Here is a 23,503-nt window from a genome sequence, read left to right on the forward strand (position 1 = left end):
TCGCGATCAGCTGCTCACACAGGGGGTGCGCTGACGATCGCGGCAGGGTGTCAGCTGATTCTCACAGCTGACACCTGGCTCTAAGTGCCAGGAGGGGTCACAGACCGCTCCCAGCACTTAAACTCTGGAAATACTGCAATCAAACAAGATCGCAGCATTCCAGAAGCTGGCACATGGCTGACAGCCCCTCTGCCTTTGGATTGGAGACCCCACGGCGTGACACGGGGTCCCGTTCATTGCCATCGTGAGCGGATGTCGTCATGACAACATCTGACTCACCAGAGCTAGGAAACTTGCTGATCATGCGCAGTGCATGATCAGCAAGTCTCCCTGTGTCAGTGCAGCGCTGACAGCTTCTATGGTATGCAGATGCTGCTTCATTTGCATACTATAGAAGCGATGAGCCTGCAAAAAGTTAGGAAAAAGTAAAAAAAAAAAATTTTTAAATAATTTTAAAAGTATTTAAAAAAAACAAATTATAATTAAAAAATGAATATAAACTATCAATAAATAAATATTTGAATGAAAAAAATCTAAACAATAAAAGTACAAATATTTGGTATCGCTGCATCCACAACGACCTGACCTATAAAACTGTCCCACTAGTTAACCCTTTTAGTGAACACCATAAAAAATAAAACAAGGCATAAAACAATGCTTTATCATCATACCGCCGAACAAAAAGTGGAATAACACGCAATCAAAAAGACAGATATAAATAAACATGGTACCGCTGATAACGTCCTCTTATCCCACAAAAAATGAGTCACCATACAGCTCCATCAGTGGAAAAATAAAAAAAAGTTATAGCTGTCGGAATTAAGTGGTGCAAAGACAATTAGTTTTTCTATAAAATAGTTTTTATTATATAAAAGCGCCAAAACATAAAAAAAATGTCAACTTGTCCCTCAAAAATCAAGACCTCACATGACTCGGTGGGCCAAAATGTGGAAAAATTATACCTCAAAATGTGGTGATGCAAAAACTATTTTCTGGAATCAACAAAAAGTGTCTTTTAGCGTGTGACAGCTGCCAAACATAAAAACCCGCTATAACGCCTCTTTCACACGTCCTCATATTTCCGGTACCGGAGATGTCAGTGTTCGTGTGTGTAACACTTGCGGCACACATGTGGCATGTGTGTGCCGCATCAGTGCCACATGGACGGGCGCCAGGGAAGAAGTGTTGCAGTAAGCACTGTTCCCCAGCGCTGAGTGCTGAACGGCTCTCATCATTCTCCCCTGCTCTGCTGGCGATCGGTGCAAGCAGGGAAGAATGATGAGAGTTATATTTAAGTGATTAAAGAGACAGCAGGCAGCAGCTGATGGGACTATTACTCCCATCAGCCTACCCCTGCTGCTGCTAATAACAGCAACAGGAGGAGCTGCTGATGGGGGTATTCATCAGCTGCCACCTGCACTTTAAATAAATAAATGAAAAAAACGGTGTGAGTTCCCCTATATTTTCTATAACCAGCCAGGCAAAAAGCACAGCTGGGGGCTGCAATCCTCAGCTGTCAGCTTCAGCAAGTTTGGTTTTCAGGAATACAGGGGTCCCCACGCTATTTTTTAAAAAAAATTATTTAAATATATAATTTAAGAAAAACGGCGAGTGAGGCCCCCCTTATCTTTGACAACCAGCCTTGCTAAAGCTCACAGCTGGTGGCTGGTATTCTCAAGCTGGTAAGGGGACATTAATATAGGCCCCCCAGCCTAAAAATAGCAGCCTGTAGCTGCCCGGAAAAGGCGCATCTGTTAGAAACAAACAGCAGTTTTCTCCGACATACTGTATGGGGTATCAGCGTACTCAGGACAAATTGGACAATGACTTTTGGTGTCCAATTTCTCCTGCCCTTGGGAAAATTAAAAATTGGGGACTAAAAGATCATTTTTATGGGAAAAAATATGATTTTTTATTTTCGCAGCCGGGTGTTAAACTTTAGTGAAACACTTGGGGGTTCAAAGTGCTCACCACACATCTAGATAAGTTCCTTGGGTGGTCTGTTTTCCAAAATGGGGTCACTTTTGGGGGTTTCCACTGTTTAGGCACATCAGGGCCTCTCCAAATGCAACATGATGCCCGCAGACCATTCCATCAAAGTCTGCATTCCAAAATGTCACTACTTCCCTTCCGAGCCCGACACATGTGCCCAAACAGTAGTTTTCTCCCACATATGGGGTATCAGCATACTCATGACAAATTGAACAATTTTGGGGGTCCAATTTCTCCTGTTATCCTTGGGAAAATTAAAAATTGGGGAAAAAAGATCACTTTTGTGGGAAAAAAATATGATTTTTTATTTTCACAGCTGGGCATTATAAACTTTAGTGAAACACTTGGGGGTTCAAAGTGCTCACCACACATCTAGATAAATTCATTGGGGGGTCTAGTTTCCAAAATGGGGTCAGTTTTGGGGGGTTTCCACTGTTTAGGCACATCAGGGGTTCTCCAAAAGCGACATGGTGTCCGATCTTAATTCCAGCCTATTTTGCATTGAAAAAGTGAAATGGCACTCCTTCCCTTCTGAGCTCTGCCATGCGCCCAAACAGTGGTTTTACCCCACATATGGGGTAGCAGTGTACTCAGGACAAATTTCACAACAACTTTTGTGGTCCAAATTCTCCTCTTACCCTTGGTAAAATATAAAAAATGGATCTGAAGTAAATTTTTTGTGAAAAAAAGCTAAATGTTCATTTTTTTTAAAACATTCCAAAAATTCCTGTGAAGCATCTGAAGGGTTAATAAACTTCTTAAATGTGGTTTTGAACACCTTTAGAGGTGCAGTTTTTAAAATGGTGTCACTTTTGGGTATTTTGTATTATATAGATCCCTCAAAGTGACTTCAAATGTGATGTGGTCCCTAAAAACAATGGTGTTGAAATTGCTGTTCAACTTTTAACCCTTATAACTTTCTAACAAAAAAAAATTTGGATCCAAAATTGTGCTGATATAAAGTAAACATGTGGGAAATGTTTCTTATTAAGTAATTTGTATTATATATCACTGTGATTTAAGGGCATGAAAATTCAAAGTTGGAAGATTGCAAAAATTTCAAAATTTTTGCCAAATTTCTATTTTTTTCATAAACACAAGTCATATCAAAGAAATTTACCACTACCACGAAGTGCAAAATGTCAGGAGAAAACACTGTCAGAATCACCGGTATCCATAGAAGCGTTTCAGAGTTATTACCTCATAAAGGGACAGTGGTCAGAATTGTAAATATTGGCCTGGTCATTAACATGCAAACCACCCTTGGGGGTATAGGGGTTAGTATCAATGACTTATACTTACAAAAAGGTCATCATTATCATAACTGTCAAGGTTCGACACCCAGAACCACATCTGATCAACAGTTCTCAGCGCTGGTTGGATGAGAGCAGTTGACATAGCTTAACAGCTCAACGCAGTCAATTGTTTAGTGTCCAATGCCAAGTAGTGCAGATTTACTTTTTAGCTTAATGGTAAATAATAAAGGTAGTGCAGTTAGGCATATATAACATGTGGGGGAAAGAAAGAGAAAAAATATAATCAACAACCATAAGTTGTAATTTGTATCCTGCCCACATGTACACCTAAGGACTGTAAATGACCAGTTGTAAAAACATGCAAAGCACAAACACAAGGACGAATCCAGGAAATACAACTAAAGGTCATACATAAAATTGCTTTATTGAAATGAAGGCAAGGTACAGGCGTAACATGCTATACAGCCAAACAAAACTAATAAAAACAACCACATGAGGACACGGGGACTCCTGTAACCAATGCTGTGCTAAGTAACACGTATATTTACATTGTCAATGGTAAATCCTGCTATCATCATAAGTGATTGCCAGTGCTACACTGAATGGCCCATACGTACGTACAGATAACAGTCTAGACAATAGTGAACCAAGCAGCAATCAAAAAATATAATTACATATAAACATAGTAATTCACCTGAACACAATAACAGCTGGTAGATGGAGTAGCAGGGGTCCCAGTGTCCGCCCCAACGCGCGTTTCGGAACACCTTCGTCAGGGGGCACTTGAGATAATGTAAACAGCACTTTTTAAATAGCGGACAAAAACCTTCTCTGGACCCGGTACATTGATGACATATTCTTGATCCGGCAGGGCTCTTCTCTAGACCTTTCCTCTTTTATGTCGAACTTGAACAACAATGATCTGAATATTCGGGACCCCTGCTACTCCATCTACCAGCTGTTATTGTGTTCAGGTGAATTACTATGTTTATATGTAATTATATTTTTTGATTGCTGCCTGGTTCACTATTGTCTAGACTGTTATCTGTACACTGATTAATGGCCATTTCATTTATCCTTATGATTGTCTTGGGTATAATTATTCCTGGTAACAATATATACTATTGCTTATGCAATTTAATATATGTGCCATTCAGTGTAGCACTGGCAATCACTTATGATGATAGCAGGATTTACCATTGACAATGTAAATATACGTGTTACTTAGCACAGCATTGGTTACAGGAGTCCCCGTGTCCTTGTGTGGTTGTTTTTATTAGTTTTGTTTGGCTGTATAGCATGTTACGCCTGTACCTTGCCTTCATTTCAATAAAGCAATTTTATGTATGACCTTTAGTTGTATTTCCTGGATTCGTCCTTGTGTTTGTGCTTTTTAGCTTAATGGCCTAGATTTGCAGCATTCGCCAGCACCCACAAAACAGTTGACAGAGCTGTGCTGTTCATTACCCTATTTTATTTACATATATTATTACTATTCATTTACTTTACAGGGTATCTGCTTCGTTTGCTTTTATTGTAGGTTCTGTGAGCTCTGCCGCTGCTTGCATCCAATGGCTGCTGACACTGCGAACAGCTGATCCTGGGGGTGCTGGGTGTTTGACCCCCATCTATCTGATGTTGATGAGTTACACAGTGGAACAACACTCTAAAATATATATATATATACAGTGCTTTTTTTGCACCGGTACGCGACGGTACGGCGTACCGGAAAATCTGAAGGTGTTGCCGCACACCTTAAAATAATAAAGCATTCATTCTTACCCTCCTTCGCTCTGTCACCACTGCCGTCCTCCAGTCCCTGCTTCTTTCTGCTTGTGCCCAGCTATGACTGACGCAGCAGCAATGATGTCATCGCTGCTGCGCCTGTCACATGACGCCGGCGAAAGCAGGAAGAAGCAGGGACTGGCAGCGGTGGCGGAGGGTAGGAATGAATGGTTCATTATTTTAAGGTGTGCGGCAGCATGGGGGGCTGTAACCTGGGATGGGGGCTATATACCACTGATGGGGGGCTGTATACCACTGATGGGGGGCCGGTTTGTTTTGGTTTGATTCGTTTAAATCGTCGTTTATATTAGTGTTTTATGAAGTTTTGTACGAGTTCATTGAGTTTTGTTTTGTGAAACTTGTCTTAGATGGATAAAATAATGTACTATTTCTCGGGCGGTGCATCGTTGCTGACAAAGACTATTTCTTCACTGCTTTTTGTCAGGCTAGTTGGGCCACCTTTGAAGCTGTTTGATCCAACAAAGTACGTTGACTCTTGGATACTTCGAGGTCGGCGATCAGCCATTGACAGAAACAGTAAAGAACGAACTCGAGACGTTGTGGCTGATGAAAATTTGGTTGAAATTTGGCGTTTCTTAAAGAATACAGCCTAGGTAAATCGGTTAAGGAATACGAAAACCATATTTTGCAAGAGAAAAAAAACGTTTATACAGCATTAGTCATTTTTTATTTTTATTTTTCAATCTGAATTACATAGTTTATGATTGAAATTAGCATACAGACTACAGTACTGAATAATGAGAAAATAATCAGAAATGCGTACCGGCAAATATTTTTTTTTACAAAAAAAGCCCTGTATATATATATCCATTTAACAAGTACATATTTTAGTGTTATTGGCCTTTGAAAACATGCAACTTCCCTTTAGTTTAGCAAAACTAATTTCTTTATCGCCTTATTGGGGGACACAGAATACCATGGGTGTATGCTGCTGCTGCTAGGAGGCTGACACTATGCAAAAACAGAAAATTAGCTCCTCCCCGGCAGTATACACCCACCGACAGGCACCAAGCACCTCAGTTTGTGCTTAGTGTCTGTAGGAGGCGGACCGGGATCTCCCCGGATCCGCAGTTATTAATCCAATTTTTCCTTTCAGGGTTTAGTTTGAACTTTTTAATCTTTTCTTCTTTTATCTTTTAGGTTTTTCCGTTGGGAAACAGGGTATACTTATCACCCTGATTTCCTATATCATGCGGCTGAGCGAGCAGTGTGGTGTCATCCACATCGCAACTCTCAGTACCGCAGGCAGGACTTTTCCCTATCACCTTCCGGTGATAAGGGTTGTGGACAGGTGGCTGGTCCTTGCCGAATCCCCCTCCTCACCCCTCTCTCGGGACAGGGCTGAGAGGAAGATGGCGATCGCAAGTGGTTCAAGCCGTCTTCTGCAGGATGCGGGTACAGAGGACTCCTTCCCCTCCCAGCGGCCTGCCGTTTTCCCGTGGGCCCCTGTGGTCATCCTCTTCAGGGACGTCAGGTAAGTGCCTGTACGTTCCCTCCGGCCCCCGCATAAGCTCCAGTGCATGGGAGAAGTTGGACCTTGGGATTACAGGTCCACTGTTTTTTAATCTTCCGCCCTTTCTGCCTGCCGCGCGCTCACACAATGGAATGCGGACACTATCCCTTCCCCTCTTCTAGTCAGGGAGACTGTGCGGATCCCTTCACTCACCGCAGCAGCGTCACAAGCAGGGGACCGCTTCATATTCCTTCCTGAGCGCGGTATGTCGGGGTAGGCAAGGGGTTGCGGCGCCGGCGCGGGCGCCGTCACTTTCACTTTCACTTTCCCCTCAGCGAGGGGAATTTCTCTGCTCCCTCCTCCCTCTTGAGCGCGCTCTTTCAGCGCGCCCTTTCTAGCCCATCACAGGGCTTCTTTCTCTTTGAGATGCCAGCCTCCCCTCTCTGTCATGCCCTCTCCGTCGCTGGTAGCCAATCACGGCGCAGCCGCTAAGCTCCGCCCCCATCTTCCAGCACAAGGATTTCCTGTTTTTTTCACTCCTTCCTGCTCTGCTTGGGGGACACTTCGGCGTTTCTTCTGCTGCTCACAGAATCTCGGTAGGCTCGGCTCTGGGGCAGGGATTAGCTCTCCTCGGCAGTTATTCCCTAATTTCTGCGGCCATTCAGTGCAGTTCACTTATGCCCAACCCTTCAGGGGATCTCTGCTTCAGGCCCATCGCTACCTATTACGCCTGTGCGCACTGTAAAAAGAAGTGGGCATCGGGTCAGTCGTCCCCATTCTGCCCCCCCTGCAGTCCTTCAAATATGTCAGCATCTCAGGAACGCACAGAATCCCGGGCGGAGGGCGCTCTTCCCTCCTCTCTCCCCCCGGAGTGGGCCGTTACAATGTCACAGTCTGTTTCTGACTTGACAAAAGTATCACAGTCGCTGGTCCAGGTCTTAGAACGATTACCTCAGCTATCCTCAGCCACCTCTGCCCCGACCACCTCTCGGGGTGAGTCGTCCGCACCTGACCGCGACCTTCAGAGAGACAGACAGGGAAGGACTTCTCGGAAGCGGGCTCTGTCCACTTCGTCTTCGAGCTCGCAGGGCCCTTCCGCTCCCAGGCCTCCTTCTCCTTCCTCGAAGGACAGCCTTCAGTCAGGCGATGATTCTCATTCGGAAGCTAGCTCAGAGGGGAACAGCGTTTCTAAAACGCTGGACATGGTTGATGGTCTTCTTGCAGCTATCTTCCAAACACTAAAGCTTAAACTGGATGAGGCTCCAGCTCAGGAAAGCTCGGTTCTCCTTAGACGAGCCAGACCTCCGTCTCGAACCTTTCCCAATCACAACGATTTCGATACTACCTTATCCAAACACTGGGAGCGCCCTGAGCAACGTTTCTCAGACCGCAAGTACTTGGACGTTCTGTACCCCTTTGACGCAGAACTGCTCTCAAAGTGGTCCAAGGCTCCAGAGGTAGATCCTCCAGTATCCCGGATAGCCTCTAAAACGGTGCTCTCGCTGCCCGACGGGGCATCGCTCAAAGATCCTACTGACAGGCAGATTGAATCTCTGGCTAAGTCTATCTTTGAGGCATCTGGCGCCTCTCTCTGCCCTATTTTCGCATCCGCCTGGGTGGCGAAGGTCATTTCCGCTTGGGCAAAGATTCTTCGCAGAGGCATCTTAGCGTCAGCTCCGCAAGACGAGTTGGCAGATCTTGCAGATCAGATTAACCAGGCGGGAAAATACCTTTTGGCCGCCTCCTTGGACGCGGCCGGCTGCGTAGCAAGGGCTAACAGCAACATAGCAGCTGTACGCCGAGTCCTTTGGCTAAAGTCATGGAATGCGGACACTACTTCGAAAAAGTCGCTTACCAATCTGCCATTCCATGGCTCTAGGCTCTTTGGAGCAAAGCTGGATCAGATAATTTCCGATGCCACTGGAGGTAAAAGTACTTCGCTTCCCCAGTCTCGACCAAAACGTACCTTCAACAGAAGGGGGTTTCGACCACTCAGGCCCTTTCGTCCCTTCTCTGCCACGGAGAGAGCCACTCAACAGGATCGGCCGCCTGCCACCAGGGAGCGGGATCAGAGGAAACCTTCCTACAAACCCGCTCCTCGCTGGAGATCTAGAGGACAATATTCCAGATCTGCAGGAGCCAATTCCGGCAGATTTTCGTCTAAGTTACGGGTCACCCCCACCTGGAATTTCTTCCAGGGTGGGCGGCAGACTTTCCTTTTTCGCGGATGCTTGGCTGTCCGTTGTAGACGACGCTTGGGTCAGAGAACTCGTCGCATCCGGTTACAAAATCGAATTTGCTTCACTCCCGAACAGACGGTTTTTCCGGTCTCGGCCTCCGCGACAGCGGGCCCAGGTTCCGGGTTTTCTGCAGGCCATTTCCTCCCTTCTTTCCGCCGGAGTCATTGTTCCCGTTCCCTCAGACGAACGGTTTTCCGGGTTCAACTCCAATCTCTTTGTAGTCCCGAAGAAAGACGGCTCTCTTCGTCCTATTCTGGACCTCAAATTGCTCAATCGCCACATGAAGATTCTTCATTTCAGGATGGAGTCTCTTCGGTCGGTGATTGCTTCCATGGAGCCCGGGAAATTTCTCTGCTCGGTGGACATTCGGGATGTCTATCTGCATATTCCAATATGTGTGCAATATCAGAAGTATCTTCGATTTGCGTTTCAGGGAGACCATTTTCAGTTCACAGCTCTTCCTTTCGGCCTGGCTTCAGCGCCCCGGGTTTTCACGAAGGTGATGGCGACCGTCATGGCCATCCTTCGCTCCAGAGGGATCCTCATCATCCCTTATCTGGACGATCTTTTGATCAAGGGTTCGTCTCGCCAGGACTGTCTCCGGAGCCTTCAGATAACCCTGGACACTCTCAGCCGCCTAGGTTGGCTGGTCAACAAGGAGAAGTCCATTCTGATCCCCACCCAGCGTCTGACCTTTCTGGGTATGGAATTCGACACGGAGCTAGCCCGTGTTTTTCTTCCAAAGGAAAAATTTACAACTCTGTCCAAGGGCATCAGAACTCTCAAGAGGCCTGCTCCCATTCCCATTCGGTTCTGCATGAAGGTCCTGGGGAAGATGGTGGCCTCCATGGAAGCAGTGCCCTTTGCGCAGTTTCACCTTCGCTCCCTCCAGCTGTCTCTGCTTTCAGCCTGGGACAAGACCACAATGTCCTTGGACCGTCCTATTCAGCTTCCTCTCAGAGTGAGGCAGTCTCTCACTTGGTGGCTATGTCCAGCGTCAGTTCTCCAAGGGAGGTCCTTTCTTCCGCCTCAGTGGCAAATCATCACCACCGATGCGAGCCTCCTAGGATGGGGAGCCGTGTTCCATCAGAAAGCGGCCCAAGGCCGCTGGAAGCCACAGGAGTCTCTCCTTCCAATCAATCTTTTGGAGATCAGGGCAATTTTCCTGGCCCTTCTTCATTGGCAGCCCCTCCTCTCCGGCAAGCCGGTCCGTATTCAGTCGGACAACGCCACGGCCGTGGCGTACATAAACCATCAGGGGGGCACGCGCAGCAAACAAGTAATGTCAGAAGTGGCCAAGATATTACGCTGGGCAGAACGTTACGTTCCGACAATCTCCGCCGTCCATATTCCAGGGGTGGAAAATTGGGCAGCTGACTTTCTGAGTCGCCAGGGCCTAGCGTCCGGCGAATGGTCCCTGCACCCCGCGGTTTTCTCTCAGATATGTGACCGTTGGGGCACCCCGGATGTCGATCTCATGGCATCTCGGATGAACCACAAGGTGCCGCAGTTCGTAGCCAGGTCCAGGGACCCTCTAGCTGTCGCATGCGACGCACTGGTGACTCCGTGGTCCCAGTTTCAACTTCCGTATCTGTTCCCGTCTCTGGAATTGATCCCTCGGGTGGTCAAAAAGATAAGATCGGAAGGCGTACCAGTGATTCTAGTCGCTCCAGATTGGCCAAGACGGCCTTGGTACGCGGAACTGGTCAACATGCTCGCGGACGTTCCCTGGAGGCTTCCGGACCGTCCAGACCTTCTCTCGCAACGCCCCCTTTACCACGAGAATTCTCAGTCTCTGAGTTTGACGGCATGGCCGTTGAGACCGCAATTCTGAAGGAATCAGGTCTGTCCAGTCAGGTTATTCAAACTATGATCAGAGCCAGGAAACCGGCCTCTTCCCGCATTTACTATAGGTACTGGAAGGCTTTTTTCCGTTGGTGCGATGATAAAAGAGTCTTCCCAATGTCCTTTTCTATCCCATCTATCCTTGGGTTTCTTCAGTCTGGGTTGGACGCGGGTCTGTCCCTCAGTACGCTCAAGGGCCAAGTTTCCGCTCTCTCTATCCTCTTCCAAAGAGAGCTAGCTTCTCTACCACAGGTCAAAACCTTTCTGCAAGGGGTTTCCCACGTGGCTCCTCCTCATCATTCGCCAATAGATCCGTGGGATCTCAACCTCGTTCTTGGCGCTCTCCAGAAGGCGCCGTTCGAGCCTCTCCAGGACATCCCTTTGTCCCTTCTCTCTTGGAAGGTCACCTTTTTGATCGCCATTTCATCCATCAGAAGAGTTTCTGAATTGGCGGCCTTGTCATGTCGTTCCCCTTACCTCATTCTCCATCAGGACAAAGCCGTCCTCAGGCTCGTTCCTTCTTTTCTTCCAAAGGTGGTTTCCGCTTTCCATATCAATGAGGATATCGTCCTCCCTTCTTTTTGTCCGGCTCCATCTCATCCTCTTGAGAAGTCTCTCCACAAACTGGATGTAGTTAGAGCCCTGCGTGTCTATCTTGCCAGGACCTCTTCCTTTCGTCTGTCCGATTCCTTGCTGATCATCTCTGAAGGTCGCCAGAAGGGCCTTCCGGCTTCCAAACCACGATCGCTCGCTGGATTCGTTCTACCATTCTGGAAGCGTATCGTCTTCAGGAAAAGCAGCCCCCTCCGGGAGTAAGAGCTCATTCCACCCGGGCTATGGCGGCTTCGTGGGCTGCTCGTCACCAGGCCTCGGCCATGAAAATTTGCAAGGCTGCAACCTGGTCATCTTTGCACACCTTCACGAGGTTCTACAGGGTTCATACCCAGGCTTCGTCTGATGCTGTGGTTGGTAGGAAGGTTCCGCAGGCGGCGGTGGCGCACCGGCTGACCTGAGCCTTTCGGTTACTTTCGTTCCTTTTTGCTGTTCCCACCCTTGGGACTGCTTTGGGACGTCCCATGGTATTCTGTGTCCCCCAATAAGGCGATAAAGAAAGATGGATTTTTGGTTCTTACCGTAAAATCTCTTTCTTGGAGCCTTCATTGGGGGACACAGCACCCTCCCTGTTTAAGTTGTACAGTGTTGGGTCTTAGAGTCCCTTGTTGGGTTGGTACATATGTTTCGAGTTTTTCTCGCTGCTTCTCCTACTGCTTTTTCACCCACTGAGGTGCTTGGTGCCTGTCAGTGGGTGTATACTGCCGGGGAGGAGCTAATTTTCTGTTTTTGCATAGTGTCAGCCTCCTAGCAGCAGCAGCATACACCCATGGTATTCTGTGTCCCCCAATGAAGGCTCCAAGAAAGAGATTTTACGGTAAGAACCAAAAATCCATCTATTCCCACTGTGCAGGGGTGGAAAACCTTTTTTCTGCCAAGGCCCATTTGGATATTAATATAATCCTTCGGGAGCGGTATAAAATTATCAAATTGAAAATTGCCCAGTTATATTTGGACTAACATTTAATTATCTCTCCCCTAAGTGATGGCTGAAGCTGCTTCTCTTTGGTGCAAAATGTGATTTTAGGTGGTATGGATGACGTAGTTACTCGTAACTGATTTTCAAGGTTTACATCAGTCTGGAGGTGAGTCTTTGTAATTATACCTTTGCTCTGAAAAAGCACACAAAAGAGGACTTAAAAATCCTCCAATCATACAAGAAAACAGCAACAAAGCAGAGAGGTTTACCCGTCCAGGCCTCCAAACAAATGCACTATCAGGATGCAGTGGACCCATATAATTAAGATGGCGGCAACACAGGTGCAAGAATACCAATGAGACAACCGCTCATATCCTACCAATACATGGAGGGGGCGGCTGCCTGGTATGTTAATGCACAATAAAAAACTTGTATACGGCGCTGTTCACACTATGGCCATGCACAGCATCCAGGTTAACTGCCTAGTAGTGACACCCTTCTATTAGATGAGGCGGGCTGCCCAGCGCTATCAAAATGCATGCCATGTGAACAGACACCGCAGTTTACAAGACCAAATGGGCCCGCCATGCACAGCATCTCAATCGGATTAAAGTGGATCTGTCACCCTTTTTATCCCCTATTAGCTGCCGGCATAGACATCGGGGGCTTAACTACAGCATTCTGTAATGCTGTAGATAAGCCCCTGATGTAACCTGAAAGAGAAGAAAAACACGTTATATTATACTCACCGAGTTGGGCGGTCTGGTCCGATGGGTGTCGCCGTCCCGTCCGGCGCCTCCCTTCTTCATGCGATGACATCCTCTTCTCCCGTCCTGAAATGGCTCCGGCACAGGCGCATTGCTCTGCCCTGTTGAGGGCAGAGCAGAATTCTGCAGTGCGCAGGCGCCAGACCTCTCCCGACGCCTGCGCACTGCAGGACTCTGCTCTGCCCTCAACAGGGCAGAGCAGGGCGCCTGCGCCGTAGCCATTACAGGATGGGAGAAGAGGACGTCATCACATGAAGAAGGGTGGCGCCGGACGGGACGGCGACACCCATCAGACCGGACCGCCCACCTCGGTGAGTATAATATAATGTGTTTTTCTTCTCTTTCAGGTTACATCGGAGGCTTAGCTACAGCATTACAGTCTTTTGTCTCGTCAGTCCACAGATTATTCTCCCAAAAGACTTGGGGATCATCATCAAACTGAGATGAGCCTTTATGTTCTTATTGCTTGGAAATGGTTTCCGTCTTGGAACTCTGCCATGTAGGCCATTTTTGCCCAGTCTCTTACTTATAGTGGTGTCGTGAACACTGACTGAGGCAAGTGATACCTGCAGTTTTTTGGATGTTGTGGGTTCTTTTGTGACCCCTTGGATGAGTCATTGCTGTGCTTTTGAGGTAATTTTGGTGGGCCGGTCACTCCTGGGAAGGTTCACCACTGTTCCATGTTTTCGTCATTTGTGGATAATGGATCTCAATCTGGTTTGATGGGGTCTCAAAGCTTTATAAAAGGCTTTGTAACCTTTTCCAGACTGATAGATCTCAAATGTTTCTAATTTTTTTCCAGGATTTCTTTGGATTGCAGCATGATATCTAGCTTTTGAGGATCTTTTGGTCTACTTCACTTTGTCAGGCAGGTCCTATTTAAGTGAGTTATTGATTGAGAACAGGTGTGGCAGTAATAAGGCCTGCATGTGGCTAGGGAAATTGAACTCAGATTCCCAAAGATGTGATAAACAACAGTTAATTTATGTTTTAAGGGGGGGCAATCAATTTTCCACACAGGGCCCTGTAGGTTTGGATTTCTTTTTCCCATAATAATAGGGACCTTAATTTGAAAACTGCATTTTGTGTTTACGTGTGTTATCTTTGTCTAATATTTAAATTTGTTTAGTGATCTGAAATCTTTAAGTGTGACAAACATGCAAAAGAATAGGAAATCAGGAAGGGGGCAAACACTTTTTCACACAACTGCATTACACTGCATGCCTAGTTACAGTGGGAATTCTATCACTGCTCACATTACAATTATAAACCTCAAGCAGTGAGAGCTCTGCAGTATAAATCACACAGGAGACTCCCATACTGCTTTTATACAAAACAATAAATACCAACAAAAACTGAGCAAAAGATGGGAAAACATTCAGGAGAGACATGCTCTATAATCAAATTAATCAAACCAACATGAAGAAAAAGGAGTGCTAATAAAATCTCATAAAATACATATTTTATTCATTTACATTAAAAGAGGTTTAAATAAATAACATAAAAAGGGACTGTATCAAAACAAACAGAATACTCCTATAAAATGGTGCCAGAACACATACAGTATATACTATATGTCTTATACAAGTGTCAGAGGAAAAGTGCAAACAACATTTAAGGTTTATGACTAGAGTTGAGCGAAACGGGTCGGCCAAATTCAGAATCCACCGACTTTTGCTAAAGTCAGGTTTCGCCGATCGAAACCCAACCAAAGCGTGAGGTCGGCCATGAGGTTGCCAACTTGAGCGCCAAAGTCGCGTTTCAAATAATGCTTCCAGCGCCTTTTCTCTGCCAATCATCAAGGACGCTTAGTGTAGGGCAACGCGATTACGTCGGCAGCGGCCCCCACCATGTTAGAGAAGGGCATGCAAGTGATTGGCTGGCTTTGTGTGGCGTCACAGTGCCTATAAAAGGCCGTGACCGCCGACCGCCATCTTACTTCTGCCGATCTTAGAATAGGGAGAGGTGCTGCTGCTGATTCTGAATAGGGAGAGCGTTAGGCAGGGAAGAAGAAAAAAAATAGCTTCTGCTGCTAGCGCTTTTCACTGTACAGTTAGTGTGCAGTGAAAGGGGAGGATTTTTGCTGTGTGCAGCAGCGCTGGTGGTGATTAGGCTGCCTTTTAAGGCTACCTGATAGCTGCATTGCTGTGTGCACACTGCTGTTCAAACTGCTTTTTTCAAAGCACTCCAACTTTTATTATTTTGTTCTGCTCAGTTACCGAGTGTTCATTTTTTCACACACCGTATAGCGGTGTACACTCCTCACACACTACCGTGTACCTGCTGGTATCACGGATAAATACAAGCTATCTGTGTGTGACTCTGGAAAAACAAATCGAGGAGATTTTCCATTTTTCCAGACCTACACCATATAGAACTGTCTGCTTTTCAAACACTGAAGCTATCTGTGTGTGACTCTGGAAAAACAAACCGAGGATATTTTCCATTTTTCCAGACCTACACCGTATAGAGCTGTCTGCTTTTCAAACAGTGAAGCTATCTGTGTGTGACTCTGGAAAAGCAAACCGAGGAGATTTTCCATTTTTCCAGACCTACACCGTATAGAGCTGTCTCCTTTTCAAACACTGAAGCTATCTGTGTGTGACTCTGGAAAAAAAACGAGGAGATTTTCCATTTTTCCAGACCTACACCGTATAGAGCTGTCCGCTTTTCAAACAGTAAAGCTATCTGTGTGTGACTCTGGAAAAACAAACTGAGGAGATTTTCCATTTTTCCAGACCAACACCGTATAGAGCTGTCTGCTTTTCAAACAGTGAAGCTATCTGTGTGTGACTCTGGAAAACCAAACCGAGGAGATTTTCCTTTTTTCCAGACCTACACCGTATAGAGCTGTTCGCTTTTCAAACAGTGAAGCTATCTGTGTGTGAATCTGGAAAAACAAACCGAGGAGATTTTCCATTTTTCCAGACCTACACCGTATAGAGCTGTCCGCTTTTCAAACAGTATCGTATATCTGCTGTTTGATGACGGTCACATCTATACAGAGGCAGCGTGTGTCACTCCATATAAAAATAGATGGAGATTTACAATTTTCCATACAGACACCGTATAGAGCTGTCCGATTCTCAAACAGTATTGTATATCTGCTGTTCGCATTACGGTCACATCTACACAGAGTCAGCTTGTGTGTGTGTGAGACACTCCATAAATACATATACGGACATTTCCATTTCTCCATACACGGTATTGAGCTGTCCGATTCGCAAACAGTATTGTATATCTGCTGTTCACATTACAGTCACATCTATACAGAGTCAGCGTGTGTGTGTGTGTGTGACACGCCGTAAATACATATAAGAACATTTCCATTTCTCCATACACCGTATTGAGCTGTCCGATTCGCAAACAGTATTGTATATCTGCTGTTCGCATTACAGTCACATCTATACAGAGTCAGCGTGTGTGTGTGACACTCCGTAAATACATATACAGAGATTGTTAGTTTCTCTAAAAATGTATACAGCTGTACACTTCTGATACAGTACCGTATATCTGCTTGTTGGATTACGGTCCAATACATACTGTAGGAGGGTCTGTGACTAACAAAATATATATGGAGATTTAATTTTTTTAATACACCTTACACAGCTGTACGCTCCTCATACAGTACCATCTCTCTTCTGGTATTTTTGGTACATTTTCCCAAACATGAGGAAGTATGGTGGAAGAGGCTGCGGACATGGGCAGGGGGGCGCAGCTGGTACTGATGGTGGTGGTGCATCGGCTGGTTCTGGCAAAAGCACAAAAGCAGCTAAGGCAGGAGGTGTTGATCCTGCGTCATCGTCTGGTACAAGAAGGCCTTTAAGGTTCCCTTTTCTGGGAGTAGGTAAACCGCTTTTAAAGCCGGAGAATCAGGAACAGGTTTTGGCTTACATTGCCGAAACAGCCTCCAGCTCTATTGCCTCCTCTTCTGAAGTTACAAAAACTGCAAGCACAGAGTCGTCAGTGCAGGCCTCTGGTCAGGAACATCACCTTTCATTGTGTCCTTCACCGACACGAAAAGGGAAGGATGCTGCAGCACACACTTCAGATTACTCCATGGAGCTCTTTTCACATACCATTCCTGGGTAATCAAGTCAAATCCTGAATTCCCCAGTCCAAGATGAATCTGGCATGGAGTGCACTGATGCACAGCCATTGCTAGATGAATTTGCTGGTACATTCACCCACAGCACTACATTGCCCTCACAGTCTACTGAGCCTGAAGCAGACCCTGATGAAACTCAGGTTCCCCTTCCCGCATACTATACCACCTTACACGGTGACACAGAGGACGATACAGAGGAAGGTGCAGATGACATTGAAGACGAGGTCATGGATGACCCAGTTGTTGACCCGGATAGGCATCCATTGGGGGAAGAGGGTGCTGGTGATAATAGGTCAGAACAGGAGAAGGATCCGCAGCAGGCATCGTCATCGCATCAGCGGTTATCCGGCAGGCCCGTAGCTGTCAAAAACTTGGCAAGAAAACTAAAAGAGTTGCAGGACACATTGGCCAGACGGTCAAATTAGCGCAGCGTGCAAGCCCTGAAAATTTGCACCATAGTAGGAAGAGTGCAGTGTGGGACTTTTTTGAACAAAATCCTACTGATGACGCAAAGGTTATCTGTAAGAAGTGCCGAAGGACCTTTAGCAGAGGGAAAAATCTAAGAAATTTGAATACCAGTTGCATGCTTAGACATTTAACCAACATGCACTTGCAAGCGTGGACGGACTACAAAAGCTTAGGTAGCACATGTGCACCTGCTCCGACTGAAGTTAGCCAGCAACGCTCCATCGCTTCCCCCACTGTAAAGCCACCGCTAAACACACCACCATCAAGAAATGTGGAGGTGTCGTCGCTAGGCCAAACCAGTCAGGCATTCACAATATTTTCACGAGGAAACACTGAATCGAGGCCATCAACACCCTCACCATCACCAACCCCTTCTCAGTCTGTCATGTCCAATGCTAGTTCCCCCATATGCAGCTCTCAAGTCCAGCTCACCCTACCAGACACTGTGAGTAGGACAAGAAAGTACTCATCCTCTCATCCGCGTACACTGGCTTTGAACGCCTACTTTGCAAACTGATCTCATTAGAGATGATGCCCTTCCGTTTGGTAGAAAGCGAAGCTTTCTGAGAGCTCATGGCCTACGCTGTCCCACGCCATGACCTACCCAGTCATCACTTCTTTTCTCGAAATGCCATCCCTGCCCTCCACCGGCATGTGAAAGATCGCATTGTCCATGCACTAAAACAATCAGTGAGTGGAAAGGTGCACCTCACAACAGATGCATGGACCAGTAGGCATGGCCAGGGCCGTTACGTGTCCATCACTGCACACTGGGTTAATGTGGTGGATGCAGGTTCCACAGGAGAAAGCGGCGGTGGAACAGTGCTGCCTAGCCCACGGTATAGGAAACAGTTGGCTGTAGGCGTTCAACCCTCCTCCTCCTCCTCCAGAGGCGAAAGCTCGTCGACAGAGCGCAGTCGCACGAGCACTCCATCCACATCTGTCAGTGTTGCACACGAGGTGTCCCACTATCGAACAGCTAGTGGTAAGCAGCAGGCTGTTTTAAAAATGATGTCTTTGGGCGACAGTAGACACAACGCGGAGGTACTGGCCGACTACTTGCATTGACAAACTGAGTCATGGCTGGGCAGTCTACATCTTGAGCCAGGCAAGGTAGTCAGTGATAATGGGTGGAATTTTGTGGCAGCCATAGCCCTTTCAAAACTCACACACATACCTTGCCTGGCTCACACCTTGAACCTGGTGGTGCTGTGCTTCCTAAATAATTATGCGGAGTTAACAGCCCTGCTCCATAAGGTGCGAAGACTGTGCTTGCACATCCTTCGCTCAAACGTCCACTCCAGTGGTATGCAGAAGCTGCAGCGATCACTCAACCTCCCCAAGCACCGCCTAATCATAGACATTGCTACAAGATGGAACTCCACCATGCACATGGTTGAGAGGCTGTGCGAACAGAGGCAGGCTGTAATGCATTTGTGGGAGGATACACGGGCAGGCAGTTTGAGGGCAGACATGGAATTGTCGGGTGTGCAGTGGTCTAAGCTGAAAGACCTCTGTAAAGTCTTTCAGTGTTTTGAGGAATGCACACGGCTGGTAAGCGCAGACGATGCCATCATAAGCATGAGCATACCACTTATGCGTCTACTCATGCAAACTTTGACGCACATCAAGGATCAGGCATCTGCAGCTGAGGAGGCAGAGGGAAGCCTTGATGACAGTCAGCCATTGTCTGGTCAGGGAACAGGCATGGACGAGGTGGAGGAAGAAGAGGAAGATGAGGAGGAGAATGAGGGGGATGATTATTTTGGGGAGGAGGATGCTTCTCAGGGGGCAAGAGAACATGTGGGCGTGCGAAGGTCAGGTACAGGGTTTGTGCGTGACTGGAGGGATGTGGATTTGCCAGAAAGTGCTCCTCCACCCACCACTGGCAGTGCAGCATTGACACCTGGTACATTGGGCCACATGTGTGACTATGCCTTTCGGATCCTAAAAAGGGACCCCCGCATTGCCAAAATGATGAGGGATGACGACTACTTGTTGGCAAGCATCCTCGATCCACGCTATAAAGGCAAATTACACAACATCATGCCACAGGAGAACCTAGAGCTAATATTGGTTAACAAACAAGCAACTCTGGTAAAAAGGTTGCTTGAGGCATTCTCAGCACACATCAGCGGAGCTGGTTCTCCCATGAGCCGTAGTGGGCAAAATGGAAGAGGTGTTCGTGGTGCACACAGCCGAACTGGCGTTGGAGACAGGGGTTTCTTGACCATGTTGTGGTCTGATTTCTCAAGTACCGCGCACACGACAGCTAATACAGAATCGATTGCAAGTGACAGGAGACAGCAGTTGTCAACTATGGTTACAAACTACTTCGCCTCCCATATCAAGGTTCTTCCTGACAGGTCACTCCCCTTTGATTATTGGGCCACAAAACTGGACACATGGCCTGAATTGGCACAATATGCCTTACAGGAGCTTGCTTGCCCTGCTGGTAGTGTGCTATCTGAAAGAGTCTTCAGTGCCGCTGGATCAATACTGACAGAAAAAAGGACCCATCTGTCGACCCAAAATGTTGATGATCTAACCTTCATTAAAATAAACCATGCATGGGTTTCAAAAGATATTGTCCCACCTTCCCCTAATAGCACATAGGTTGGCAGAAAAAAGGCTCACTTTTGTCCTCCTCTTCCTCTGACTTCTCCAATTCCTCCATTTGCAGCATCTGAAAGTCCAGCCATTTTTTAAACCACCGGAAATGGGCTTCCCCCCACCCCAGGCCCAGGGTCAACACCTGCCGCACCCGGGCAAGTGCTGTTGCCCTGAACAGGTGTGTGGCCCCACTCTTGGGCGACGGAACTGGCACAGGGCCTCTCATAGTACAATAAAGTGTCTCTGACGGTGAGGGGGCCCCATTCGCCGTCAGACACACTGGCGTACTATGAGGGGCCCTGTGCCAGTACCAGCGCCCACGAGTGGGTCCCCTCTGCTTGCTCAGGGATGCAGCACTTGCAATACTTACCTCTCCATGCTCCACGGCTGTGCAGTCTGGCCAGTTAAATCCGTCACAGGGATGGCCACTACAAATTTGGTGTACTGATCGATGATGGTTAAGACGTAGCTATGTCCTGTGCTGCTGGCCTCTACCTTCAGATTACCAATGGCTACCATTTGTAATGGACGTCAACTCCCAATCGGATGCAGTGGTGCTTTATGATCACCTTTCACATTTTTCATAGTTACAGACATTTTTCAATGTCTCCTCTCATGGCAATCCCATAGAATCCCCTACGGCCTGTGGCTTGTGTGTTTTGCACTCCAAAGTGACCAGACAGATCATGATAGGCAGTGAGGAGCATGTCTACAGCTCTCCCTGTGATCACAATTTGATGGAGACGAGTTACTGTGATGGGATCGACGCTACTGCGATACAGCAACCCTTTGTTCACTAATTTGCGTTTAACTGTCTAAATTGCGTTTAACTGTATCCACAGTTATTGAGGGTCAGCATCGCCTCTGCAAATTCTCCCGGGAGGTTTTCTCATGATTAATAATTCAAAAACATCTAATATCACTCTACTTTACGTCTGTACTTTTATCCATCTACCTTCCTCTAGCGGAGAGTCTGGACTGGCAAACTGACACTGAAATATAAACAAAGATTTCAAAGTACTCCAACACTGTCTACTGGTGTACGTGTACAATACATTTCCCTTTTTCTCATTTTTATATTCTGGTGTAATCCATCCTGAGCCTGTGAGAGTTTGTGTCTTACTCTTGTAAAATATAAGGAGATTTAAAATGACACCAACACTGTATGCAGCTGAACTATTGTAAAACATTACCCTTTTTCAAGTTTTCATATTCTTGTGTAATCCATACTGAGCCTGTGAGAGGCTGTGTGTTACTCTTGAAATATATATGTAGATCGACAAATGACTCCAACACTGTATACAGCAGTATGCTTGGGATCCATTCCCCTTTTACTGCTTTTTATATTGTTGTGTAATCCATTCTGGGCCTCAGAGCATCTGTGTCTGCCTCCTGAAATATATACGGAGATTTTGAATGTTGAAACTCTACTATATATACCTTGGATCTGGTGATACTGTACCCTTTTTTGACTTTTTAGATTGTTGTCGAATCCATACTGGCCATGACAGCATCTGTGTCTGCCTCCTCAAATATATACGTAGATTTATAATGTTGAAACTATACAATATATCCCTGTTATCTGGTGTTAAAATGAAATGGCACGCAGGTCCAGGGGTTAATCAGTACCGGGCCTTTCAGGCTTTCTTAAGGGGGAAGTATGTCACGGTGGTGATTTGGACCCGATCCGTGGCCCTGTGTGTCCAATAAAGAAGATGACAGTTCAGATGAGGTGGAAGATGGTATGAGAATTAATTTGAAAAAGGGGGATTGTGACGCCACCCGTGGTAATCGACTAGGGTAGCCGACGCTGCAATGCAGATCCTCTGGGCTGGTGTTAAAGCAGCCAAGATGATGAAGCTCTCCACGGGTAGAGCTGTATCGCCGAGCAGTTGAGATGGTGTTTGTGAGCCATTGACGGTGATGGTGAGTGTAGCATGTGTAGCAGGCGAGTTGTAAAAGCCACTAAGGACACAGTTGAGTGCAGTTTGTTTTTCCTCTAAAGTTTTGGGCACAAGATGACCCGATTGGTACTGTGTCATCCGAGGGAGGGGTCCGGCAAACTCCAAGCTAGATCAGGAACACATGTTGAAGACTCCTCCTTGTGTATCCTTTCTAGGCCATGTCTCTGCGCTAATATCTCCCTTCCTTCCTGCTGTGCGCCTTCGCAAACAGTGTCCCAAGCCGGCAGCCACCGATCACACCGGGCGACGTGGGTCAGGCTTCAGGGTCCTTTAGTCATGATCCATGCTGGATTGTGACAGATAAAAGCACTTGTAACCTTTTTTTTTCTTTAAGCTGGTTGCTTAAAGTTAGTTTTGCCCCCCGGTGGCCATTAGGGTCATTACACAGTGGTGTCTTTTGTTCTAGTTTGCCCCACTGGTGGTTAACGTTATGACACGGGAATCACTAACAGGTGTGATTGCTTTGGCTTAACTATATAGGAGTGTCTTGTTCTCTCACTCACTGTTGGTGATATTGGTCATTTCAACCATGCTTGGTGGAGGAAGGAGCTAGAGAGAGTTCCTTGCAATTCAGTCAGAGTCCTGGTGTGGAAGGAGCCACAGAGAGGAGTTCCTTGCGGCTCTGACAAAGCTTGTTGAAGCAGCAGCTATTCAGGAGGAAAGCTGCATTCTAGTGCTGGACTCTGTTGCTGTCACGTGCCCCGTCCTGAGTGACACGGCCAGCAGACCGGTAACTGATACAAAAGGACGCAGCACGTGTAATTGTCCTATGTGACGCGGCCCGCAGGCCGGTAACTAATACAATAAGACAAAAGGAATAGGGAAAACCTGGGTAGCAATAACAATGGTGGCCCTGCGATAGGGAAACGGGGAAGTGGAGACCTCCTGCACTCCCCTGAGTCAGTGTCTCTACACTCCTAGTGTTCCCTAGGCCGGTTCCGCACCGGGAGACGATCAAGAACCTCAAAACCCTGACTCGCCCTGCACCTAAACCCTCGCTAGGGAATTGGTTGGTGCGGAAACTAATCCCACCACTGCACTAAACACACATAAGGAAAAGTGACAAAACAGGGGAACACCACTTAGCTTTAATCTGTTGCTTACGCTCCCAGCAACAGAGCCCACCACCTGCGTGCATCTTTTCCTCTGCCGAGTTCGACATCTGGGTGCGCTGTCCAGAAAAGGACCTTCTCAGCATCATAGTGCAGCCTTGGAGCAGACAGAGTCCACACCTGTGTGCAGCTGTCCAGAAACAGAGTCACGCAAATGAGTCCAGGTTTTCTGCCAAAAAGTCCAGCATGCTTGAGTCCAGCTCTCAGCAACCAAGTCCAGCATTTTGAATGCAGCTCTACACCACAGCTGCCACTCCACCAATCCATGCACGAACTCCTTGCTGACACCATAGCTGCGACTCCACCACGCCATGCCAGCACTCCTTGCAGGTACCATAGCTGACACTC

The sequence above is a fragment of the Dendrobates tinctorius genome, unplaced genomic scaffold (genome assembly GCF_039654945.1).
Source record: "Dendrobates tinctorius isolate UK_male_01 unplaced genomic scaffold, ASM3965494v1 ptg000015l, whole genome shotgun sequence".
Classification (NCBI taxonomy): domain Eukaryota; kingdom Metazoa; phylum Chordata; class Amphibia; order Anura; family Dendrobatidae; genus Dendrobates; species Dendrobates tinctorius.